Consider the following 19102-nt stretch of genomic DNA (forward strand, 5'->3'; position numbering starts at 1 on the left):
ATTATGAAGAGTCAAATGCAAAGATAGTTGTTGTTGAGAGGGACAGAGACGAGACAAATTAAAAAAATATTGTGCGTTTTCCTAGTTTCAGCAAAGATCTGCAGGGTTTTGTCTCATCAAAATCAACACGGAAATTTGAGGATTTTGTTCCCCAAAATACATTTAAAAATCATGCATTACTTTTAGATATAGAAAACTCTGATTCAGCAAGAAACCTAAAGGCTTTTGAGGTTCAGGAACAGGTGATCTAGGTGCTCCTGATCCAACAGTACACTCACAAAAATCAATATAAACTCCCTTCTATGTTAACTGTGATCTACTCACTCAAATGTAGTTAATTGCATATCACTAACTTTAAGTAACTTTATAGCTTCCCTTAATAGAAAAGATTCTAAAGAGCGTTTTAGCTATTTTGTGCGGGTTAAAATATACGAGTGTCAGGTTTAGCTGAACCAAAATGCAGGATCGTGAGAACAAACATATTGAAATAGCCGGTTTTTCTAGCTCTGTAAAGTGCCCTTTTAAACTCGCTATTTTTTTTGATAACTATGTTTCACTTTGCTGCAGTCCGAATACTTCTTAGGAAATTTGTTCTAAATACAGTATGTCTCACATACAAGATTTCTAGCGATTTTATGCAGGAAATTTTTTTGTCTGATGCGATTTTTTCTTATCTCTGCACGTTTTTGAATTTTTATTTGCAATTATAAAAATATCAAAATTTTCATGTGGTTTTTCTATTGATCAGGTTTATCGTCTTTATGTTTACGTTTAACTTACTTCTTCCATGATTTCTTTGACTTAAATTCGTAAGTTGTTTTTCGTCAACAAAGTCGAATGTTAAAATGCTTTTCAACAACATTCGTTACGTTTTCGCTTCCTGCATGAAATTTCGAGAAGTCAGACGTGCCTCCTCAAACACCCTGCAGTTGAGAGCCTCCCCGTCGATTTCTTCACCGAAACTGTATTATCACTCAATTGAAAGGAGGAAGAAATATAGAGCATATTTTCCAAATATCAATCGTTAGGAAGGCAATAATTCAATCGGGCACATCCGCTCTACAGGAAACTGCTAACGCCGAAATAAAGACTCGGAGCTTGCGAGAGAAATTGAATAAGTAAAAGCGAGTCGGAAAATCAAATTGTTGAAGGGGAGATATATCTTTTAACTAAAGGCGAAATGCTGACTGAAAACTGTACATATTGCCCCAGAATAAGTCTGGTTCTGAAAACACTACTCCGAAAGCTTATTTTCTTGATGCATCTTGCTGAAAAAGGAAAGGATTATGTCCCCAGCATAAGTATACATTTTTTAAACGTTTGAGTACAGTGATATCGATGAATTCTGAACCCGTAAATATTTCAATAGGAAATGTTCTGTTTAGGGTTACAATTCGAGGTTTTCAATTTTAATGGTATGCAATTTCTGCCATGGCAGAAATGACCGCTCATTACAAATCCTATTATTAGCACTGACATTGGCTTTTTAGTGGGTAATGTGTAATTTATGTTATTATTTGTTTATGCAATCGCTAATTATAATTATATTCCATCTAGATTCAGAATGTAATTACGAGGATAAATAACAACGTGGCAGATATTAATAAATCAAGGAACGAACTGCGCGTAAGCATAGAATCTAATACTAAAGATAAGGCAGAATTTTCGTGGGATTTGTCTTCTTAAGACATAGATCCAGACAAGACACAAATGCACTAAGCGAAGGCACATACGAGGAGAACAATAAAGACAAACTGCAAAAAGATGTTTTATTAACATTTCAGCAAAGAAAAGACGAAGAATATACCGCACGGCTCTAAATTGACCTCCCCCCCCCCTCATTTTTTAACATTTTCTTTAATGCAGCATTCCGTAAGTTTAATGTTTGTTCATTTGTTTAAATGTTACTCTAGTCGTGGGTAACGGAAAATAGTCGATTATTTCAAATTGAAATGTGGGTCAAGTGACACCTCAAATTGAACTTCTTTCGAAACTACATTGAATGGTAACGATTCGAAATCTGCCTAGTAGTTTTGGGGAAATACATATATATATATATACATATATATATATATATATATTTGTTAAAAAAATGCTATACAAACTCAGATAAATAGTACTTAAACAATAAAAAAACTAGTTTGTCCTTAAGAAATTGGTTTGTTCTCGATTTTGTCCTCACGTACATTTATTAGTTATTTTCATTAATTTCTTACTTTTCTGAATCAAAGACTTTTTTGTAACCACAAAATCGAAACCAAGTCAATTTCCCATTCACAAACAAGTTTTTTCATTTTTTACATACTATTTTCCTAAGTTTTTATCGAATGTTTTCGAAATGAATACCTGTTTTTCTCAAAACGTGCTCGATAAATTTTGAATCGCAATACCCCATTGAATGTAGTTTTGAAACACCTTTAACTGTAGGTCTCATTTAACCCATATCAGTTAAAAAAAAAAGGCCATTTTGCGCTACTTGTGGTATAAAAACGCATTTTAAAAATTTCAAATCGTCAAGAAAGAGAATTGTTTGTCCTATTTATAACTACTTTAGAATTTTAAAAAAATTGTAAAAACTGAAGAAGATGGGAGGGGGTGTTAAAATTTAGAATCGCACAGTATACCACAAAACAGATATCTGAATTTACAACGAGAACTTCGATTAAGTAAGTGAAATAAGAGTTACATAGGGCCTCAAATAGATCAAATCGATAGTCTTCGCTTCTTAAGATACCCAGAATATTTTAAGGAATTGTAATTGGAAACTGGAGAGAAATAATATCATCACTATCAACTGAAGAAAAATAATTAACTGAATAACAATCCAATAAATTGAACCCGGATGAGAACTCAAATGACAAATCAAAGCGAAACCTTTTACTTCTTTAGGGTATCTGTAAAGGTTTCCTTCTATTGAAAAACAACAATAACTGGGATATCGTGAGGGTATTGTACGTGAAAACTAGGAAAAAGCAAAAAAGCCGTACCTAAAGAAGATATCAGATTGAACGAAGAAGATGATAGAAACTGAAGAATTCATCAGATTGAACCAAATTGAAATGCAAGATATCCACTTAACACCTCGGACTCCTAGGAGTTTATTTGCGAAATCACAAAAAAGTCAGTTATAGAGATGTATATGAGGCTTATGAAGGTAAATTTTAAAATTATTGTAAGTTCTAAATCGTATTTTCTTTAAATGGTACCACCTGATTTTTTTTTCATGTGATAGAATCCTAATTTTAATTCCAATTTTATTTCTAATTTTTCCTAATTTCTTTTCATAATTAACAATTTCTGCCCGTTCAAAACGCCCCTTTACACTTTAAAGGCTCCTTACATCAGGATGTATCCTATTAGGAAGTCGTTGTATGTAAACTCGCGATGCTAATAAGCAATTTTCATCACATGAACCAATTACATAAATCATACTAATAAGTTCTTGTTGAATATACTTCGTTTTGATGGCCAATTTTAAAATAAACAGTTTTGAAGAAACATAAAACCCGAAAAAAAACAGTCAAATCTTAAAAGGAACAATATGGAAGCCCTAGCACCGCATCCTGAATATTTAGACACTTATCAATAAATCCAGGTTTTCCTGAAATAATTAATAATTCCATTGACGTCAAAATAAATATGACAATTTCTTATACCAAAATGAAGAAAATTGAATTTTCTTTCGTTCTACGCCATAAAAAACTCTCCATCTTATCTGAAAAAATCAAGAACATTGAAGTTGAGGGGATGAAGATTAAAATTATTATTGCGAACACCCTGTATGTGATTCTGGCTAAACGAGCATTCGTGCCTGGTCAGGTGGCCTTAAATGAGAACCCGGCCGAAAATGATCAAAATCGAATTTAAACTAACTACGATATTTATTTTATCATGGAGAAGTGCAAATGTCTAAAATTTCGATTAAAACGTCATAGCTTTGAGTTCCTGCATCCGAGTGAAAAAAACTCAAGGAAATAACACAGACTTAAAAGGGAATTCTGTTACATGAAAAATGCAGGTGTGTCCATTTCAGAAAATTAAATTTCATGAACCCCCATTTTTTTGGACCCTCTGTAGAACTGCCACTAACTTTAAGACGTACCTTAAGTAGCGTCATATATGTATGTCCCCATAATAAATTTTTTATGGAACCACACATGAATTCATAGGAGTCCGAGGGGCTGTTACGTCAACACTCCATATATTGAGCCGAATGGCTTCTTTGATCGTCATTCTCATTGGGCGTGACATCAACCGAAGAAAAAACAACATAAACTGAAGACTTCGGTGGATTAAACAGATGCATAACGTGAGTTCTTTGATCATCGTCCACTTTCGAAATGGTCAATTACATTACTATCACAACAAGTTGTTATTGCATAAACCAAATGGTTACAGCTGCTGTAACAACTTCCACTACAAAATAGCATTATTTCGCATCCAGAGTCGATTAGAGCGGTCATCTATTGTCATAACAAACTAACACATAAGCGTGGGAGTATCCAGTTTACACTCAAACCGCGAATTGCCGGCCTTGTATCAATAAAAATTGTTTTTAATCGGTTTTAATAGACGTTTATGACATCGGTCCTCTATTTATAAACAGCACCTAATCTCCTGGCACAAATGGAAAGTGTCGCTTAATAAAAACTGATAGGGATATTACACTTACAGCTCTCGGCAGATGTAACTGGAATTTTTCTCGACAAGTAATAATCAATTAAACAAGTTAAGCTCTCGGCTTATTGCTCTAATGTAATCGTTCCCGAAAGTATTAAGGAACTCTAAACTAGTTTAGGAACTTAATTGGGGAAGCGACCCTGCCATGGGAACGATCTAAATTTCAAATGTGTGGAAGTCGAATGGAGTATTAGGCGAAATTAAAGTAGTGTGCGAACCGACTAAATTATTCATATTTGTAGAGCTTGAAAGGATTTTGTTTGCCGAACTGATAGTACTTGCTAATTCCGAAAATGGAATTACTCAACGGCCGTCTGTTAGATTTTACCAAATGCATATTAATATTATTTCACTCGTGAGGTATTTACGCCACTTTACCTCAACTGGGAACAATATCAATAAAGCCCCCTACAATAGTCGGAAGTTGCTCAAACAAAACGGACTAAGAATTAGATTATCCCAGCCCTTACGATGAGAAATCCGGTTTAAAGGCCCTCACGTTTTGCTGATTAGGCAACCCGCAAAGACTGTTCCGCATTGTAAAGCGGCCTTTATTTGCCCTAAAGGGTTTATTATCTGATTTCCGCTGATTGGTGCGTGACAAATATGCTCAACTGTCCTTGATTGGATCTCGGCAGGAGTCGATGTTTCAGATCATTGAGCTTGTTTTCATCAAGATAAATTGTTGTATGCGTTAGGAAAAACAAGAACAACATGTGTCTCCTTAATTAATATGTGATAAGTAATGACTAGTGAAGAGTAAGAACGAAAGTGAAATAAATTTAGTAGTTTCCAGGACAAAAGTATTCTTCTAAGATAAAATGCGAACAGTCGCCTTCAGACTTTGGCCTTCTCATCTTAATAAATTACTACTGCAGCTTTCTGAATTTCCGTTGCCGTTTGGAAGAGTTTTTTTTATAGCAGCTATTTCAGTGTATTTTACTTTAAAGGGTCAAGAACTTTAAAGGATAGAACGTATATATTAAGATGATTACTCACACCCAAGTACATTGATGCAGAAATTTATTTTGGGCGAAAATATTTTTCAAATTTCCCACGTTTCTGCGAACCTCATTTATACGGAATTTTCATGGCATGAAATGTAGTTCAATCAAGTCGCAAATTTTTATGTCTTTTAGCTATATTCTGGCGCTTTCTTGCACCGAAATTGATTGGCACAAAAAGGTACATAACAATCTACCCAACTTCTTTGCGCTCCCATCTCTTTTATATTTTGGGACTTATTCACATTTAAATTTTTTTATGTAGGAGGTATAATTTGGCTGATATATCTTTCCAAAATTTCCGCTTCTAAAGGTCCCTTATGTATCTGATTTTGCAGATCATTGAATCTGCTTTCGTTAAGCATGTCTTTCTCAGCCAAACAAGTCGCCATTTTGAGTATTTCATAACCATATCTCGAAGATTATCCACACACAAATTCATTGCTGCAGAACATATACAAGGGATCTCTGGACAGAGTCGCATAAATTCAACCACTACCACGTACTCTAGGTCCCCAAATACGACGAGAATTTTATATAAATAGTATATGTATGTAAGGTTCGCGGTTCAAGGGTGGAGAGAAACGACACAATTCTCAGAGCACTTCTTCATTCTCCATGAACCAAAAATGGAATATCCGGATACAACCCGGTATCCATAGACAGAACACATCCCCTCTTCGTGAGAGAACCGATAAGATGGAAGGGCTGTCCACCCTTTTTCCCACGGGTACCAAACCCCTAAACGTCATTCTCACTTACGCTAAAGGAGTTAATAAACAACCCTCTCTTCCCACGCTAATCTGGGGAAGAGCTTGGTATCAAAAGCCTGTACCACTATCAGATAATGCCAATTAATGATCTTAACATAAACAAGAAATGTGAGGGGATTCATGACAGCCCTTTTACCATTTTCTCTCACTTAACTTGGGAGGAATTTAGAGCCAGAATCTCGTGATATTTTCAGATAATTGATTAATAATTTCAACATGGACAAAGAATGCTCACATGTATATCCACATTCATTTTCGAAATAGAGACTGTGGAAAGTTTGTTCCTGAAGATAGTGTTTCATCAATACTTTCTAAAGGTTTCAAGATAAATTAATGAAATTTTGTACTTTATTATAAATTTTTGTACTCTTTCTGAGTCTTTATAAAAAAATTGAAACATTTTTGCAGGGGCTGATAATACAAAGGGGTAGTGCTTAGAAAGCACCTGACTTTTCTGGTGCTTAACTTTCTGGATAAAATATCAAATTTCAAGGTTTTTACATAAAAAGGGTGCTCGTGTTAAAAATCGAAATCTCCATCAATTTTCAAGAAAATGGAGATTTAATAAACCGGTTGGTAGGGACTTTAAGTTATTAGTTTTTTGTTCTTAATTTTGGTTTTTGTTATGTATTTGTATTTTATCCCTTAAGTTACGCCAACGTACAGCGATACTTATTTTAAGAATACCATCTGGGTGCCAGACCACATGGCCCATCAAGCCAAAACTAAGGGTACGTTTTGGCTGGGGAATATGCTACTAGTCAAAGGAAGCTTTTTCGGTCGGGATATTGCCAAGTTGGGCAATTTGTTGGGCCTACAATATTTCTAGAAAAGCGACTAGTATAGATATTCCTCAGATGGCCGCGATTTATGAGATCCGGCGTAGCCATAGCTCGTAAGGGTTCTTGGTGGTGGTGCGCCCCTGGTTGGAATTCCTCGGGTTTAGTACTTAAGGGATAATCGAAGTAATTTTTTCTCTCTTTTTTCTTCTCTTCGCGTGGAAGCTGCGTCGGTGTTGGGATGTGATCGAAATCATAGTGTGTAACCCGCCCAATTTAACATTTTACCTCTTCCTACTTAGACCAAAACTCTTTCATTATTTGATATAAGTGCAAGTTACATACAGTCCACTTTATGTAAACCAAATTGGCGTTTTCGTGGTTTCATCTATTGAAGGAACCCCTTAACACTGCTGGATACTATGTTCCATTTAATAAATAACAGATTTAAAACTCGATTGACCTAAAAATGAAACAAAAAATATTTTTGAGATTTCCGTATATGAGAGCAAATATTGGGAAAGTCTGATGGTGCAAATGATAATGATGAATGAAAATAAAATAAATCAAACAGTGTCAAATATAATGTTAACTAATAAAACATAGTATTCTGCAATTTGTTAAATCTGTTCTAGTCCGTTGCAGAAAATCGAGATTTCGATTTTCTGCAACAGAACTTTTTTATGTAAAAATATTCAAATTTAATATTTTTCCAACAAAATCACCAACAAAGTTAAGTACAAATAAATTTGGGTGCTCTGTAACCACTACCCTAACCTGTATGTCGAAACCGAAGCACCTTTCGATATACATACATATGTTTATATCGTTTTTGTTAAATTTTTAAACCTGGAGTGTACGGTTGAATTTGTGGCACTATGTTTCGAGACACCTTGTATTTGATTCATATAATTTTCCAGAATTTCTTTGCTAGAAACCTTTTTCGAAGAAAACATGACTTTACATACCAACGATACGTATGATTTTTGGCACTTGCCTATACATTTTCTGAAATAAATTTGATTATTAATAGGTGCAAAACCAGAGACTTCTTATGTAAAAACCAAATAAAATTACCGAGTTCTCTCAACTAATTTCTATTACTCAGTCTCCGGAACAATTGATGATATTCACGTGCATTCAGTTGGCACCAGTCCTGTATGTCTTCTTTGAACGTGTTAGAATTTTTGTCAAAGATAAATGGTTATTTAACTTATTTTGAAAGTTACAAATTATTTAGTTGTGAACGGACCAATTATTGGCCATAATCGTTGGTAACGTTTCAATTTAAAAATCATTTTTCTGTCTCAGCAAATTAAAGAGCACCGCGGTCGATAGCTCAATGACAATTTAATTCGAGATGTGCGACTTTCGATGATAATTTGTTTGCGTTCTACAGATTCGCTCCGGTTAATCGTTTTTTTTATTCACACCTCAGTCCAAACAACACCGGAAAAGTGATTCGCCACAACGATATGAATATTCAACCGAAAACAAGTTTGGCACCATTATCAATCGATATGTATGCAATAGAAGCTGCTCTTCAGCAATAAAATTCTATTAAACAAATTCGTGCGTTAATTGAATATGCAACTGGAATAAACAACCTATTTATAAACAATATTTCAATATTGTTTTCCAAACGTTCATTAATTGGGAATGATCTATGGCCAATAAAAATAACTTGATTTCGATAGCGGCACATTGAGCTTGTTTATTGTTATTAGGTTATTTCTGATTTCGGGTTATCAATAGTTTTGCCCAGTTCTGTTTTGATAGATCACTAGTTTCAAGTTTAACTGAGGTCTGGGTTTTTAAGAGCTGGGAATATGCCAAGCTCGACTCTTTTCGGTACTTAAATCAAAGCCTTGGCATCCAACTTGAAGTGCCATTTCTGGAGTTTTAATTAGGTTTTAATGCCATTTAAATTACTCAACGAAAATTCTGTTTGGTTAAACCATATTAGAAAAGCTAGAAAGAGCATTTTCCTATCTTCTGTTTGCTTTATCAACATTGAAAATTAACATTTAATTCTAGTAAATGTATTATTTCATTAGAACAAGAACTTCTTCATTTCTTCTTCAAATATTTCAGAGAATCTTAATTCTCTAACCCTCCTTTCACCATTATTTATTGCATTCCTAAATTTTTGCGACATAACAAGAGTTTCTCCTTCTATTAGTGAGATAAAGTAGAAAAATTTAGAAATTTCTTCATTATTTTACTGTATTTTAGAAGTATCATTGAAAATTTTCTCATTTTGTCTCTGATATTTCTTTTATTTCTAGAGATTGTTAGTCATTTTCTATCTTCTTATCTTTCTTTTTGGATTCCACTTTGGACTTTTAATTTTTGTTCTAAGGTTAAGAGAAAATTGCTTCTTGCCTTATCAATTTTGCAAGTTTTCTTATGTGTCATCACTTAAACTTCGTATTTGCCGTCCGTTGGTAAGGTGGTAAGTCGCTCTATTAAGCGAACCCCTCGATCTTCCTTTCCTTGCCGGGTTCGGTTATTTCGCAGCTTACAATATTACATTTTAATTTAACAATAACACAACAAATGAAAATGACGCATATTAGAGATACAACTGGCACAAACCAACGGAGATTGGAGTTGCGCTCGGTTCTGTGCAGCAACAAAATGCATCAGAATTTCCAAATTTTTATTCGAGTTCAGTGAGAGAATAATATAAGAAGAGAAATTTTAACAGCGGTAAAAAAATTATTGAAAAAAAATGCAACATTTTTGGCGAATGTCGAAACTGCTTGAAATCAAGGCCCAAATATCACCTAAAATCGATGTTTCCTTTTATCGAGTTTACGATAATCATGTATTTCTTGGAATATAATTAATTTCTCTTAATCTTATTAACTCAAATTAATATGTTTTGTCGGATTTATTTTATAATCGGCCATTTGTGCACACGCGCTTTTTCAAGCTTGGTTGAATCTGTAAAGGAGTAGTATTTACCACAATCTTTCAAGTCTGCCTCCGACCAACACTATCAATAGTTAGTTTCACTGAAGCGCTACTCGCGAAACCTAATTTGCTACAAAAGTTTCTCTCAGAATTAAGAGCATCATTAGGAAGATCTTTACTGCCTCATCGATCTACACTAAAAAGATTTATCGATTCGGTTTAATAACAAAAGTTCCAGGGGCTTATTACCGAACTTCATGAGACAATTTCTATAAATTCTCTTAGGTTAACACAGGTCTATCCAACCCATTTGTTAGATGTAGCTCTCAACGCTGCTCTCGAAAGATTAACGCTCCAACTTTCAAATTTAATTAGGGCCTTCATGTACCCTTTAGCTTTATTTTTTCTTATTTATAGCCTCGATGGGATATTTTAATTTTTGGTTTGGGGAATATTAAATTGAGGATGGGTTCTTGAACGCACGCTTGTTTGATATATTGCATGAGAAATAACCGGTGGCTGAACAAGAGCTGCAGATTGCTTCCGGGAGTAATTTATTTTTGTTAAGGTAAATAAGGACAAAAAAATAGATTAACTCGAATTTAGTTTTGTAAAAGAACTCGACAATAAACAGGTTCTAATTACATAGAATTTAAACTCGATCGGGCATTCTCTGAAACGGGAGTTTCAAACAATCCGACTGTTGCACGAAATAGAAACTTTTAATTCAGGATGCCCTGAAAAACGGAAAGGAAGGAAACTCGACACAATCTTGATTATAATGCGCTTACTAGCACCTCTAAAACTTTTAATAAAATTCTAGGGAAAATCTTTTCTCGCTCGAGAAAGCGCTTCCGAACAAATCCGAATGTAAATCAGTATTCCATTTACATGCAAAACGATTTTACCCGGGAAAATTCGGGCACTATCCAGTGCTAATAGGAAGCTTGATCAAGACTCAGTTCTCTCTGGCACTTACCAAAATTCCTCTATGGAATAATATTGTGAAAATTTACTACGGAGCTAAATTCACCACTGGATTTTACCATTGTTAAAAGCACTTTGGGCGACCAACACACTTGAGCTATAAGAGCGGACATTTTTTATACCGTTATGAAAAATGGGCGACAGTTGTGACATCAAAAGGAGATTACTTTAATGGATACGATTGTTTTTCGAGATCAGCTATTATTAAAAGTGTAATAATTTTCATCACCCGGTAGCTTGTTGTCCTGGATTGCTGATGAACTGTAGCCGGATTTTGCACCCACCTGCAACAAAATTTCACATTCAATTTGACATAATTTTATCGAATAATAGTAAAAACAGTAATTTTAACATACGTTTTAATATACATGCGGGGTAATCGTTAAAATAAACAAATGAACATTTTTACTAAGCAACATAGATTAACCATTTTCTCAGAGAACATAAGTGGAGAAACTTTAATCAAAATTAACAAAACGTAAGTTTCGTTTATTAAATCGTTTGCTTTTTATCACCTCTACAAATCTCGGGGCATCGATCATCACAAAGATCGATTTTGTTTGGGAAATTTCACACAAAAGTTGTGATAGAGCGGCAAATAGTTGAACCTTATTTGTACATTTTACTAGGCGTTTTTGCCTCACTTCACATTCCAATTGTTCCCACATGTTTTCAGGAGAGTTTAAATCCGGACTGTGAGCTGGCCATTTTATAACAGGCACTTATTTTGCTTCATGAAGCTCTTTGAACACTTTTGCAGTATACTTTGGGGCGTTACCCTATTCAAACTTCCACACTAAAGGTAAAGATTCTTCGATAAATGGTAACATTTGATTTTTTTTATGTTCAGAGATTAATATCGATCCATAATTCCTTCTGAAAAAACTGACAATTTTTATCAGCGATGTCGTCCTATAGCCGGAGAAACACCCCCATATAAGAACGTTACCGCCTCCATGTCTGCTTGTTAGTATAGTATACTTAGGGTTGCATCTCTCACCATTGGGGCATCTTACCCACTTCATACCATTAAAGCCGAATTAATTAAATTTGCTTTCATCCGACCACAACACGTGTTTTCACTTATTATAAGAAAAACATAAATATTTTTGCCAAAAACCAAATGAAAACCACGATTTTTTTTTTTAATAAAAGGCTTTTTCGCAGGTATTTTGGCAGATAGCATCCCTTCACTGTGCGTCTTCTAATAGACCTGCTAGAAATTGAAACATGCAGATACTCATTTTTAATGTCAACAGCAGTTAAAAATAGATTTTTTAAAAATAGCATCTCTCGATTTTCTATGTCTTCCTGGTTTTGGTTTACTTGCGATTGATCCCCATTCTTAATACAATTTTATTTGTTTGCAAGCAACACTTGTGTTTAAATTTAACTGCCTTGCAATATCCAAGTGTTTGTCCTCCTAGCGATATTTTTAAATAATAAAATTCTTTATCTGATTTGACAAATTAATATCTTGTCGTATTTTCAAGACAAACTACAAAAATAATGCTAAAATTTCAGGTTTTTTAGACAAGCAATATTTGTTTTATACTAAGAACCCCAAAAGGTGTCTACTTATGTCCCCATGAAAACAAACATTTTTTATCAGCGAAAATATTCAAACTTATCGCTAATGAATGCATTTATGGAGTGAGTTTTAAAATTCAAAACTTTCTCCACTTTTGGCCGGCACTGTATGCCTGGGAAAATAATTTACTAACTGGACATAAAAGCTTACTAAACACAAACAATTTTTGTAATTTACTAATGTAAACATGAATTCTGAAACTTCTCTATAGCGAATTATAGAGCTTGTTCGCCTTAATTCTAGTTAGTTCTGAATAATTCAGGTTATCCGTTTTATAGGAGGTCCGCTACTTGTAGGTCCTAATACTAGAAATCCCCCATTATTAATTTCGGTAACTTAACTAAGAATGGTCCGTAATTTAAAGCTGTCCGAAATTAAAAGATATCCGTAAACAGAGATTTTCATCTATTACTAAGTAACAAATTGTCTATGCTTAAACGAACGTCACTGGTAAACATAGCGAGGTAGCCAAAAAGAGTGATTCCTTCAAATTTATCTTGGATGTGAGTTAATTATTTGACCATTTCTAACAATTTTATAATGTTTAAATAGAATTTCATTTTTTGTAGACTTTCCTGTTATCGTTTTCAATGCAAATGTTGCTAAGGCCAGAGATTCCAGTCCTTATTCAGGATAAGGCTGCCCGGGAAATAGCATTTTGTTACAACTTCTATCATTCCCTTCTAGAAAAAATATAGAACCAGTCTCGAAACACTCATAAATATTTGCTTCTGAAATTCCTACAAACAAATAAATGAACGATAGTCTGAATTCTGGCTTCATATGAATTTCAAAATAATTTAAGGAATCCTAAATTCCCTTTTCATTTAAATTAAATTTAAACTAAATTTGTCAGACCTTATTACAGCTTTTTAATGGTTGAAATTCCTTTACACTATTTCGGAAGTTCCCCAAAGTTACAAATAAATAATTTAAATTGGTGATTGAAACTCAAATTATCTCTTATTAAATGGAATAAACAAAATTTATATTCATTTACGAAGATGTCTCTGATCCGCTAATTCCAATGATTCCACTATTACCACTCGTAAATACTGGTAGATGTATACGTAGCTAATAGTTCTCGCGCTTGGCAACACTCACTAAATTATTGAAGCCCAGACCTATTTAATTATTGTTGTTGATATATATCTGTCAGTCACGATAACACTTGTAATATTTACCCTCGGGTACCGTTTTTTTTGATTAATTACCCATGAATGTCTATGAGAATGTAAATCACGTTAAATCGCCTACTCAAAACCCCGAACGTTTCCTTGTTGGGTCCCAACTTTAAAATGCGAAGTTTTACTTTAAGTTAACTCCCACGAAATTTCCACAACGAGCTTCCCAAAATTGGAAACTTTCAAATCGTTCTTATTGAATTATTACTGACTTCACCTTTGTATCTATTTTCCAGACACGAAAGAGGCGTTGTTCCTAAGTTTCGGTTCAGTCCGAAGTTTTCGTTGTTTTCCAGTCGTGCCCATTCATGCCAGACTTGGATTAACGTGACATAATTTTCAATGCTGCATTATCAAACAATCGCGTTTTTCGTGTTGTTATGACGAGGGAGGCAGAAAAGTATGGCAACAGCATGGTTATTAGGAACTATTTACGATTTTTCCTTATAGAAGTTCAGGAAAATCGACAATAATTCTTTGTTAAAAACTTAGAAACCACAAAGGTGTCTAAGGTTTAGACATACAAATGGGGAGGTAATGGAGCGAAAAGAAATGAAAAATGATACTGTTGCTTTCAAGAGAAACGAGACGTTAAACAGTATGGCTTAATATAAGGGCATTTTTATGTGCCTATTGGATTTACTCTAATGAATGGCTTGTTTTCACACTACACAATTGAAATTTTAGTTTAAATTAAAAATAACATATCTCGTTAACCGTTGAGGATTTGGGTGCCAATTAAAAACTTTGGTAGGACAGCTTTTTTACGTTTACGCTTTTACGCCATTCTCCATTTATTGATTAATTCTTCATCCACTCAATACTTTCATTTTAAGTTGTCAAATTGCCAAACACTTCACAAAGTTAACGAATAAATTTTATTTAAAAGTGACAAATCAATGGCACCTCTCCAAGAATTAGGAAGAAATAAAACAAACCTGGCGGGGTGATCAACTGAAGTAACCTTGTTTAGGGTCACTAAAAACAATCTCGAGTTCGTGGCACGCCACTAGTGATCTTAATTTTTAGTTCAAAAATTACTAAATACCTCGAGAAATAAAAAATTCCTTTCGGATATGCAAAAATCAGAAGTACCTGTCAACGAGTACAAAACTACTGCAAAATTATACAAAGAACATGTACAAAACTCATTAAGAAATGCTATTAGTCCTGACACTAAATAATGCATGTCCTAATTTGTTATATGTATATAAAGAACTCCCACATAAATTCGTTAAAAATTTAAGGAAATATTTTTTATAAAAATGCGCGTTAAATATGATTTTCCGTTGTGCATTTTTTGACATAAGAAACATGCATACAGGGTTACCAATGTAGTAGATAAATGTACTTTTGGTGCATGTATATTATGAAGTTTTTAAGTTCTTTGAGAAATTTTAAACATATTTCATGTAACATATTCACGTCTAAATTCAACTGTTATTGAAATATTTGCAATTAGAGTGACCTGACAGATCGCCGGACCTCATCACTGAAGTTATTTCAAACATGGGGTGTATTTAAATAAGCCCAACAACATGGAAGAGTTTGAAATATAAAATTGCTCAAGAAGCTCAACAAATACCTTCTCAAATGATAAGAAATTTTCTTCAAGACTTTGAATTGCGGCTTGTTCTTTATCAGGGAGGAACATTTAATACGTTAGATTATAATAGTTTATATTGTTATTTTTTAAATATTAATAATTCTATCGTTAATTCTAATATTTGTCATTTTTTTCGAAAACTGCTTAATTTAATCATGGATAAGTTATAGTAAGTATATTCGGAATTTTTCAAAGAACTCAAAAAAGTCGTAATGTTCACGGGGTTCCACGAGAGAAAAATGAACAAGTACATTTAACTACCGTATGGGTAACCCTGTATGCATGTCTCTTACATTAAAAAATGCACAGCAAAAACAATATTTAACGTATACTAGCATTTTCAAGAAAAATATTTCATTAAATTTTTAACGAATTTTTGTGAGACTTTTGGTCTTCTATGTATAAATTACCAACATTTTAAAAATTAGCAATCAAAGGTATCTCGTCCTAAAAATTCAACATACAAATTAAGGTACTCGCGCAGTATTACCAGATTCTTGTCTATTTGAGAAATATTGGAAAAAAGTGAATTACTACGATCTTCTTCCAAATTACACGTAAGCGGATGGTCGTATAGAGTTCTATATCTTCAACATGTTTATCCATTAATTTCGGAACATTATGTTTGCGCCCATTTCGCTTTTTATCGTGGTTTCGGGGATATTTGGTTTTAAATTTGAAATAAATTAGACTCCAATTCAAGCGCCATATATATAAAAGGAATTTTCCCCAAAAGAAAACCTAGAGACACTCAGGGAGCAAGGTCAAATCGCAATGCGTTCTCCATCCGACATACAGGCCGTATTTCATTCATTAAAATTCCCGAAAGGTTCTCCAATTTTCTTTAAAACTTTGCTTTGTTTCCTGGCTAGATTCCCAGGAGTTTACAGGAAAACTTCCTGACAAAAGTTTCTTTTTAACTTAACTGGGGTGTTAGCGATTTAGGAGATATTAACTCAAGTCACGGTTCCGACCTCTAAAAATCGGCTTAAAAAGAGCGAAGGATGAAACAGTATTTTTGAGGCTTAAAACACCGACGGAATTCTGTTTCGTTGTACCATGGAATGGTGTCCACCCAAAGTAGACGGTAATTTAGGAGATACGCATGGGTCCTCTTCGATACTAAATAAAGTAAGTACTCTCTGTTTTGTCTGAACTATTATTTTTCCGTTCGCATGTAAAGTAAGTTTCTGGTAGAACTCGCTTGTTGGCTTGTGCCTATTTCAATATCGCCAAACAACCCTTTATTTCCAGTATTATTTAAAAAAAATGCATTATGACACTCCCTAAACAAAAATGTAATATTCCAGCCTCAGTTGGAATGTTATGACTGACAAAAGCAAGCGGATTTAATTAGTTTCCTTAAATTGGATTCCAACTTGATGGTATTATGTTTGCGAAGCTTTCCAAGCGACAAAACGCATAATTAAAAATGGGTTCTTATCCCAAATCCAAAATTTAATTAGGCACAGTATTTGATTTTCTGGCGGTGCATGTAATCTGTAGCTACTTAACTCGTAGCTCCAGGCAAGATTTTTCAATTCAGCAAATGCAGATAGATCCATCATACTTTGAACAAGGGCGTGTTCATATTGTCGGTCCTAAAAATAAATGTTACAGCTGGAAATTCACAAAAAAAGATATGAATCATGGAGAAAAGCTCAACAACGAAGTATCTTAGGAACGCCTAGTCAAAAGTTCGAAATCAGCAATGCATTTAAATGCATGTAGGTTTTAAAATGTATAAAGGCGAGCTTTTGAATTGATCCTCATCTAAAACTCGCGTTTAAATATTCTCTCTCTTAATCGTCGTGACATTCGCAGATTTTAAAATTGATTTACTTTAACACTACATGTTGAGTTTCTTCGTTTTAATTTCCTAATTATTTTAATAAGCGCCAACACCTCCAAACAAATAACCACACTTAAATTAATTACCCCACTTATCGTTCAAGTCGGTTTAACAAAGCGGACGCCTTTGCACCATCGACTTGGAAACAATTGCGGCTTTAATTGTATTAAATTATTGTTAAGGGTGTAGAAAGGGCGATAAATTTTCATATTTGCCATGGAATTTAATTAGAATTACTGGATTAATTACAGCAAGCAAGGTGTAATCTGAAAGTTTAGTATAGTTTTTATGTAGTTTGAATTGTCTTATTGTTTCTACAATTTTCAGTTCTAAACAATACAAAAACGCGGAAAACTCTCAAGAAATATGTCAAAATCAAGTCTAGATGATTAAATTTGATGCCGGAAAGTCGCAAAACTCAAACTCCAGGTGCTGATAAGGGATCTCTGCTATCCTTAGCTGTCCTTAGGTTTAGGAACGTCAGGAAGTAATTCCATCGGACCGCGGCTTATGTGCCAGGAAATTACTGTATTTGACCGGCCCGGAAAGCTTTCACAGCGTGATAAAACGCCTATACAGGCAGGATAAATCAAAATAGAGTGATTCGACAACTGGAAAACATTCGTTCGAAAAAACCGCAATCAATGAGTGCAAATCATTCACATGTCGTGACTCAAAGCATCATCCGAAACCGCTGGGGGCTTCGCACTGAACCACAGAAAACTTGTTAACATGGCATTGCCAATACCATGCACTGAGGCGATTAAGAGAAAGTCGCCACTACAAGATAGAAGGAGTAGAACTGTGACCTACATCAGGTCCGAAATTAGGGAACCGTGAACCGATGATATGCAAAGGAGGGTTAACTTGTTGGGGGAAGGGAGGGAATTTTGCTATAGCACCAACCAAAATTCTAATAGAAGACATCACAGCGGACGTGAACAGAGGTATACGTTTATTATCCACTTATACGGTTGAACAAATTGGGGCTCAGACATGGAAAATTTTATAGCATATAAGACCTCCAAAGAGCAGTTTAGGGGGAATAATATTCGGCGAAACAAAAATCTTCAAAACTCCTAACAACGATGAGCACACAACGAAATGTCGTTTTGCAATTGGTTAACATTTAGTCCTTGTTGATGAAGTTGATGAAATGAAGCAAATTGAATTTTCTTTCGTTTGACGTCATAAACGACACACCATCCTATTTGAAAAAATCAAAAAAATTTATGTCGAAAAGATGTTAATCAAAGTTGCTATTGCGAACACCCTGTGTGTATTTTTTGCTAAATAAGTATTCGTGCCTCTTAAAGTGATCTTATGTGAGAATCCATTCTAAAATTATCAAAACCTAATTTAAGCCGATTGCTATATTAATTTTTTATCAGACACTGGAAATACGTCAAATTTCTTTTAAACCGTCATGGTTTCGAGTCACTGCACTTCAGGTTAAAAAAAAGTCTAGGAACTAATACAAGATACCAAAAGGATTTTATCACGTGAGGAAAATGCAGGTGATCCCATTTACAAAAATGTTAATTTATGATGACCCGCTTTTTTGGGAGCGCCTGTAGGGCTGTCACTAATTAAAAAATTTACCTTCGTCAACCTCATTTACTAAGTGTCCTATGATCGACTCTCAACATGGGGATCTCGGAAACGCTAAGAGTTAGAAACTCGGTCAAATGGAGGTAAAGTTGTATCTTTATATGAGGTGTACTTTG

At 34.2% G+C, this 19102-nt stretch overlaps 1 protein-coding gene across 2 annotated transcripts in view; it reads right to left on the minus strand.

The window, feature by feature from the left end:
• The window catches only part of Octbeta2R (Octopamine beta2 receptor), a 109777-nt gene that overhangs the window by 72139 nt on the left and 18536 nt on the right, over positions 1–19102 (minus strand). Inside the window, exon 2 of one of the 2 annotated variants that reach the window (XM_066285870.1) lies at positions 11372–11426. The exons of the other annotated variant lie outside the window; for it this stretch is intronic. The gene's annotated coding sequence lies outside the window, so the exon portion shown is untranslated. The remainder of the gene's footprint in view (positions 1–11371; positions 11427–19102) is intronic. 2 annotated transcript variants of the gene reach the window in all.

This window comes from Euwallacea fornicatus, chromosome 1 (assembly GCF_040115645.1).
Source record: "Euwallacea fornicatus isolate EFF26 chromosome 1, ASM4011564v1, whole genome shotgun sequence".
In the NCBI taxonomy this organism is placed as follows: Eukaryota; Metazoa; Arthropoda; class Insecta; order Coleoptera; family Curculionidae; genus Euwallacea; species Euwallacea fornicatus.